Here is an 8,834-nt window from a genome sequence, read left to right on the forward strand (position 1 = left end):
GCATACTTCCAAAGGTCTCGGTCTCTGGTCATTTCCTCGGTGAGACCTAAAGTTCGAAGGTCATGCTTCACCACCTCATCCCAGGTTTTCCTAGGTCTACCTCTTCCACAGGTTCCCTCAACTGCTAGGGTGTGGCACTTTTTCACACAACTATCTTCATCCATTCTCGCCACATGACCATACCAGCGCAAACGTCTCTCTTGCACACCGCAACTGATGCTTCTTAGGTCCAACTTTTCTCTCAAAGTACTTACACTCTGTCGAGTATGAACACTGACATTACACATCCAGCAGAGCATACTGGTTTCATTTCTTGCGAGCTTACGCATACCCTCAGCAGTCACGGCCCATGTTTCACTGCCATGTAGCATAGCTGTTCGTACACATGCGTCATACAATCTGCCTTTTACTCTGAGCGAGAGGCCTTTTGTCACCAGCAGAGGTAAGAGCTCTCTGAACTTTGCCCAGGCTATTCTTACTCTAGCAGTTACACTTTCAGCACACCTGCCCTCACTACTGACTTGGTCACCTAGGTAACGGAAGCTATCAACTATTTCTAGTTTTTCTCCCTGGAATGTGGCGGAAGATGGTCTCAGAGCATTTTCAGTGTTTATTGCTCCTGAGCATCTGCCACATACAAAAACTATCTTCCTAGTTAGCCTTCCTTTGACATTGCTGCACCACTTATGTGTCCATAGCTTACACTTGGTGCATCTTATAGAGTTTCTACCTATGCCTTTTCTACAGATCGAGCAGAGCCATCTACCTGAAGGTGTTTGTGATTTGTCTACCTTCCTACTTATTAGAACATTGGTTTTGGCTAGGTTGATTCTAAGGCCCTTCGATTCTAATCCTTGTTTCCACACCTGAAACCTCTCCTCCTGTTCTGATAGTAACTCAGCAATTAGGGCAAAGTCATCAGCTAGAGGAGCTCCCAGGGGCATACTGTCTTGAATTCCTCCATTATTGCTTGGAGGACTATGATAAATAGAAGGGGGCTGAGGACTGAACCTTGGTGGACCCCAACCTCTACCTGGAATTCTTCACTGTACTCGTTGCCAACCCTCACCTTACTAACAGCGTCCCTGTACATGGCTCGCACAGCTCTCACTAACCATTCATCTATCCCTAGTTTCCCCATTGACCACCAGATAGGGGATCAGGGGACCCTGTTAAAGGCTTTCTCCATGTCAACGAAAGCCAGGTACAGAGGTTTATCTTTGGCTAGGTATTTTTCCTGCAGCTGTCTCACCAGAAATATGGCATCAGTGGTGCTTTTCCCCGGCACGAAACCAAACTGCATCTCATCCAAGTTGACTCTCTCCCTAATCAGTTGGGCTATGATTCCCTCCGTAACCTTCATTACCCAATCCAACAGCTTGATACCTCTGTAATTACTTGTATCTAGGGCGTCACCTTTACCTTTGCAGCAGTTGACTATTATGCTGCTACACCAGTCATCGGGTATGACTCCTTCGTGTATCACCTGGTTAACTATACGGGTGACTAGGCCATAGCCGACACTGCATCTCTGCAGTAATTCCTGATGGGCCTGGGGCTTTCCCTGTCTTCATGCTTCTAATTGCCTTAACTACCAAAGAACTGTCAACTCGGATGGCTGGTCCCTCTGTTGGGTCGACATTCGGCAGACTCTCTTTATTCCATTCATTTTCTTTATTCAGCAACCTTTCATAGTGGCATCTCCAAACCTCTCTCTTTGCATCCTCATTTAGCGCAAGTGAACCATCATCCATGCGAACACATTTCTCTCCTACCACATCACGATTCTCTCTCACACACTGTCTTGCAACACGAAATACCTCAAGTCTTTGGTCCTCACGGCACAGAACATTGGCAAATTTTTTCTTATCTGCTTCCCCTCTGGCTAAATAAACCTGTCTCCATGCAATTTTTTTATGAAACAAGCACACAAAAATACTAGATTAAACACACACACACACACACACACAGGGTGCTTGTAGTTACCTTCACTATATGGTTCCAGGCTGGTATCAAGAAATTTGGACACAACAATATTCAGTAGATTTCTGCCATAGTTGTTAAAACAAAAGACAGGTGGTATCTAAGTTCTTAGACACTAGCATGGTCCCATGGGAAGGAATTAACTATCAGCACTATATACACACAAACATACATACAAACATATAGATACATTATCATCATAATAATAATAATGGTTACAAATTTTGCCACAAGGGCAGCCATTTTGGGGGAAGAGATGAGTCAATTGCATTGACCCCAGTGTATCACTGGTACTTAATCTATCGACCCCCAAAAGGATGAAAGGCAAAATCAACATTTGCAGAATCTGAACTCAGAATGTAGCGACAGACGAAGTACCACTAAACAATTCACCCGGTGTGCTAACAATTCTGCCAGCTCACTGCCAATAATAATAATAATAATAATAATAATAATAATAATAATAATAATAATCCTCTCTACTATAGGCACAAGCCTGAAATTTGGGGGAGGAGGATAATCAATTACATCAATCCCAGTACAGACTGGTACTTATTTTATTGACCCCAGAAGGATGAAAAGCAAAGTCAACCTCAGTAGAATTTGAACTCAGAACATGAAGATGGATGAAATACCACTAAGCATTTCGTGCAGCGTGCTAACGATTCTGCCAGTTCACCACCTTATTACTACTACTACTACTACTACTACTACTACTACTAATAATAATAATAATAATAATAATAATAATAATAATAATAATGATGATGATAATAATAATATTGACCACTTTTCCATGCTTTAATGGGTCAGTTGGAATTTGCTGCAGCAAATTTCTATATCTGGATGTCTTTCTCATCACTGACCATCACCTGTTTCCAAGCAAGATAATATTTCCCCCATGGTCAGACATGTTTTTCTTTGAAGACTAGGAATGAACAACTTTACTTGTATGACAATGATGCACATTTTACAACCATTAAGTGATGTCTAGACAAAGGTACACACACACAATAATTAATAATGATCTCTGTTATCTTAACCACCTTCATTAAATAAAAATTGTCTAACCAGGTTAGAAACTGCACCCCTTTTGGAATTAAAGGAATTTGTTATAGCAACCAGCTTTGTCATGAGTCGTGACTCCATGACTTATGAGTTCAAAGGTTAAGGTTAAATAGCTAATAATTAATATGTTAAAAGTAATCTTAATTGTATAAATCCAGAGGTGAAAGGAAAACCAAGAATCAAGATAAACTTGTCTAAGACTATGGTGTTTGTAGGCAGAAAACAGGACTTGGTACCATCAAGAAAGTGCTCTTGCTCAATGTGCAGGAAAGAAAAATGATAAACGTCACCCTTTTGAAGCCTAGCCAGGCTCATGGGCCCAGTTTCCCGGTTTCTGTGGCGTATGTGTTCCCCACAACTGGACGGGACGCCAGTCCATTGCAGCGTTACTCAAGAAACAGGAAGAGAGAGTGAGAGAAAGTTGTAGCAAAAGAGTACAACAGGGGTCGCCACCACCCCCTGCCAGAGCCTCATGGAGCTTTTAGATGTTTTTGCTCAATAAACACACACAACGCCCGGTCTGGGAATTGAAGCCACGATTCTCCGACCGCGAGTCCGCTGCCCTAACCACTGGTCCATTGCACCTCCACATGCAGGAAAGTAGTAAACTATAAACTGTGTATGCTATCATCATCATCATCATCATCATCGTTTAGCGTCCGTTTTCCATGCTAGCATGGGTTGGACGGTTCTACTGGGGTCTGTGAAGCCAGGAGGCTTCATCAGGCCCAGTCAAATCTGGCAGTGTTTCTACGGCTGGATGCCCTTCTTAATGCCAACCACTCTGTGAGTGTAGTGGGTGCTTTTTACGTGCCACCCGCACAGGTGCCAGACAGAGCTGGCAAACGGCCACGAACGGATGGTGCTTTTTACGTGCCACTGGCACGAGGCCAGTCGGGGCGGCGCTGGCAATGGTCGCGAAACGGAAGGTTCTCTTACATGCCACCGGCACTGGTAACACATCTGCAATTTCCATTGATCGATTTCGATTCTGATCCTCACTTGCCTTAACAGGTCTTCACAAGTAGAGTTTCGACATGCCACCGGCACTGGTAACACATCTGCAATTTCCATTGATCGATTTCGATTCTGATCCTCACTTGCCTCAACAGGTCTTCACAAGTAGAGTTTTGTGTCCCAAGAAGGGAAGGTGTGCATACGTAGGCTGGCTCCATACCATGTAGAAGGCCACCTAGCATAAACTATGGATGTACAATAAGTGTAGAGAAATCACCGGCAGAGAAAGCAGACTGTCTGTGTGACTGATGCATTAGAGCAGTAAGTGTTACAGCCACACCACAGTTGCTTTTAAATGGCAGAAAAGCTCAGTAAGAGTAGTCGTTAACTTTCATTAACTAAGTGACATAATTAACAGTAAGTGTACAAGAGAGAAGATTGCACTGATGTGAGCATGTGGTGTATATGGGGGTGGGGAAGGAACTAAAGTGGCAGAAGGAAGTGATGTGTGTTCCAAGTTAGAGGGATCTGTAGAAGAGAAAAACTGTGGAAGACATGAATGGAGTGGAAAAGCTGATTTGGAGCCAAGATGATAAAAGATTGGTCTGATTGGTGATACTTGGTGTTGCAGTAGACCTGGCTGTCAAGAGTTAAATGTGTGCTGGAATGATGAGGCTAGAGCTCTGTCTGTTTGTCTATCTGTGTGTGTGTGCACATGCATGTGTGTGTATTCAAATTACATAACAGAAGCACCTCAATGATGTAAACATTATTAATATCATATACATAAATTATGTTTGTTGTGTGAATGCCAGGAACTGCAGTTTGTCATCCAGTAAAAATTCCTTTACAGACATATAGTGTTAAAAAGCACAGGATACTTCAGAGCTAGGTGAAACAAAATCACACTGGAGGTAAAGACAAGTGCAGCAGATATCAGGATTTCATAGTGTTTGTTGTTTATCACTGCTGTGATATGTAACCTTAACTCCGAAGTGAACCAAAATTACAAACCTGAAATATATATAAATGGTACAAAAGAACTATTTTCTGATTTGCAATTGTGTTAAATAAGTAGGGTAAAATCACTCAGCTCTGAAGTATCTTGAGTTTTTTTAAGGCTATATACTCTTTACTCTTTTTACTCTTTTACTTGTTTCAGTCATTTGACTGCGGCCATGCTGGAGCACCGCCTTTAATCGAGCAATTCGATCCCGGGACTTATTCTTTTGTAAGCCCAGTACTTATTCTATCGGTCTCTTTTGCTGAACTGCTAAGTAACGGGGACATAAACACACCAGCATCGGTTGTCAAGCAATGCTAGGGGGACAAACACAGACACACATACACTCATATATATATACATATATACGACGGGCTTCTTTCAGTTTCCGTCTACCAAATCCACTCACAGGGCTTTGGTCGGCCCGAGGCTATAGTAGAAGACACTTGCCCAAGGTGTCACGCAGTGGGACTGAACCCGGAACCATGTGGTTGGTAAACAAGCTACTTACCACACAGCCACTCCTGCGCCTACGGATTTGTCCTGGATGAAAACCACAGATCCTGGCATTCTAGCAACACAAAGATGCTGAACTTGTTCTTATAATGTGTCAGAACTCTTGAGCATCTCTATACCACATACCTCACAGCCCTTACCATTTCATCCCTTCTTTTCTCACTAACCACTGACTTTAATCCCACCCATCCCATCCCTTTTCCTTGTTCCTCCACAAGATTACTCTACAGTTATAGGGGCCTCTTTCAGGATTTTAGTTTTGCAAGTTGCAAAGTGACCTGACAAGTGCTGGTGCCATGGAAAAAAAGCACCCAGCACACTCTGTAAAGTTGCTGGTAGCAGCCATAGCAACCATGCCAAAACATTGGAGCACAGCACAATCCTCTGATTCATCAGTCTGTCAAACAGTGTGACCATAGCAGTATGGAGCGTAAATGTTACACGAACAAGAAGAAAATGATGATGATGATGATAATGATATATACACACACATATATATATATATATATATATATATATATATATATACACACATAAGTAATAGTTGCTGTTTTGTCACTGTTTTGACAATCACCTCAGTCATCCTCAAATAAATTTGGTAATTTTGTTGAGTCTACAGATTTCTACATTATGACAAGGTCAAAAGGTCACATAGATTACTGAATTCTATAAGAATTCAGTGAAAGAGTGCAGGAGATGAAGTTGTAGATGAATAAGAATCTACCAAATAGAAATTGCTGAGCTGAGGACAGAGACAATAGAAGCAGATCTCAAAAATTGGTCAATGGCGGAAGTGCAAGAGGAGCAGAAAAGGACTGAGATTGTAAAAAAATGGATTTGATAGAAGTCCTACCAACTAGAACTACTCTGGTTCATTTAAATAATGGTTTATCCATTTGGATAATCACAAGCTGAGGAATAATTAAATGTTTAATTAGCATTAGTGACCAGTTTATTGCTCTGTTAATTTTTACATAAAAAATGTCATAAGCAGTGTCAATATATGAAATGCAACCATTTCATCTTCGTTAACTAAAAGTCATTAAACTATTGTTGCAATTATGTCAACTTAATATATTACTTGTTTTAATTAATCTATAACAATTATTTCAGAGGGTTCACTGTACAATGAAGTGACTACCAGTGAGGGCATTCACTTAAACAAGGATGGCCAAGTTATTAACATAGCACGGACATGTGAGTGAGTGGGTTAATGAAGTTTTTGGAAGAGTTGAAAATATAAAGCAATGTTGTATAAATGTTGTATGAAAATAAATTTAAATTAATTGAAATTTAATTTGTAAATGGAGAAAGAAAGCAAAAAAAATGGTAGCATTTGCTAACAACTAAGAAAGGAATGGGAGAGATAATTAAGAATTAGTATGTCAAGGTTAACTTACATGTTTAGGGAAAGGAAAGCCTGATTTTGGTTTGTATGCAAGGGAGACAACTATGTACATGTTTTGGTTTATTAGATCTCATCAGTATAGACTACTCCAGCGTACCTGATCAGTTGACAAAGATTTTCATGGAAACAAAAGGAGTTACAAATAATTTTTAATCCCGAGTCAGCCTTGACCAAGCAGACTTATGATCAAAGGCAATCCAGCCATGATCATTTCATTGACTATGTGAATCAGGAACATGATTATCAATGCATCCTTCACTTCATAAGTTTCTTTTTTTTCTTTTACACGTTTCAGTCATTTGACTGCAACCATGCTACAGCACCACCTTTAGTTGAACAAATCGATCCCAAGACCTATTCTTTGTAAGCCTAGCACTTATTCTATCATTCTCTTTTACCAAACCGCTAAGTTACAGGGACGTAAGCACACAAGCATTGGTTGTCAAGCAATGGTGGGGGACAAACACAGACACACGAACACACAAATACACATACACACACATATATGTATATAAAAGGCTTCTTTCAGTTTCCATCTACCAAATCCACCCACAAGGCTTTGGTTGGCTCAAGGCTATAATAGAAGACACTTGCCCAAGTTGCCATGCAGTGGGACTGAACCCAGAACCATGTAGTTGGTAAGCAAGCTACTTAACACAGCCACTTCTGCGCCTATGTCAGGATATTTATATGAAGGGCATGTTAGCTGCTATTTCTAATATGAGCAACAACATAGAAATGGTGACTGCACCACCAGCCAACAGATGCACCAAATCTATAATTTACATAATTAAAAAAGATGAACAAAGCAAAATAAGTGAAACAGTCCAATGTCAGAAATTTGGAGAAATATAGGGTGATGTTGTGAAAGGCAAATAATTCTTATAATTAATTTCATCTTGTTTTTAGTCACCAGCTAAACATCTAAACATGTTACACTTTCAATAATGTATTTCAAACTAGTCTTTATAAAGATGGGATGGTCCTGCATGGAATGAGTTTGATCACAGGTCTGCTGAATCAGAGCAAACCTGGGGCTAAACAATCAGACCTTGTTTTCATCTTTGTGCCTTTTTATGGTGAGTATATTTATTTTAGGTACTATCCATAAAATAAAGATAGATTAATCAAACAATTGATTAGTTAATTGGTTAATTAGTTAACTAATTGACTAATAAAATAAAGAAGTAAAATAGAATGATGAGTCTTTCCCTTTTTAAGAGTGTATGATGTTTTGAAGAAGTTTTGGCTGCTATTTCTAGTAAGTGTAGTAACCACATAGAGGTTCCCCAATTGGTTTATTCCCAATCCAGATAAAAAAACATTTAGTACATTGAGAAATCTGAAAGTCATTAGTACAATGGTCACACTCTTAGTCCCCTATTTTGTTAAAGGAACCAGAACTCAGTGACATGACCTGTGAGGGCAGAGTTATTTGTACAACAGCCATTAACCCTAGGACTTGTATGCAAGACATCAAATATGCACAACCCATTACAACCTGTTGCATTGTTTAATTGTTAGTGACTAAGCCAGGAACTTCACTGACCCTACTTGGTGAGGAGGGTGATTTTGGGGATGACCTTGCTGGATGAAGGAAAGAAATCTTCCAAAAGGTGGATAAACTCAAGACAGTCAACAACCATTCAGTATTTTGTACATTTATGCAAGTTCAAGACGGCACGAGAAGCTAGATTTCTTTAGGCAGGTTGCTGTATTAATTTTCTTAGTTCTTTTACGAGAATGGAGAAAGAGGTTATCTCATCCCTGCTCCTATGGCATCCATCCGGAAGTGTTTTCTCCAGGAAACTAACATTTCCAGATACGATATCTCAGGACTTGGGGCAAGATATTAGAGATCTGAACACAGCAATGTAGGACCATGTGGTGTGGAAAGGG

At 40.4% G+C, this 8,834-nt stretch overlaps 1 long non-coding RNA gene across 1 annotated transcript in view; it reads right to left on the reverse strand.

The window, feature by feature from the left end:
- Positions 1–4,092: 4,092 nt before the first annotated feature.
- LOC118761597 overlaps positions 4,093–8,834 on the reverse strand; it is a 16,081-nt gene continuing 11,339 nt past the window's right edge. Inside the window, exons 2-3 of the long non-coding RNA XR_004997495.1 lie at positions 5,384–5,389; positions 4,093–4,243 (exon numbers count right to left, since the gene is read on the reverse strand). This is a non-coding gene — a long non-coding RNA (uncharacterized LOC118761597). The remainder of the gene's footprint in view (positions 4,244–5,383; positions 5,390–8,834) is intronic.

Source organism: Octopus sinensis, unplaced genomic scaffold, assembly GCF_006345805.1.
Source record: "Octopus sinensis unplaced genomic scaffold, ASM634580v1 Contig15524, whole genome shotgun sequence".
NCBI lineage: Eukaryota > Metazoa > Mollusca > Cephalopoda > Octopoda > Octopodidae > Octopus > Octopus sinensis.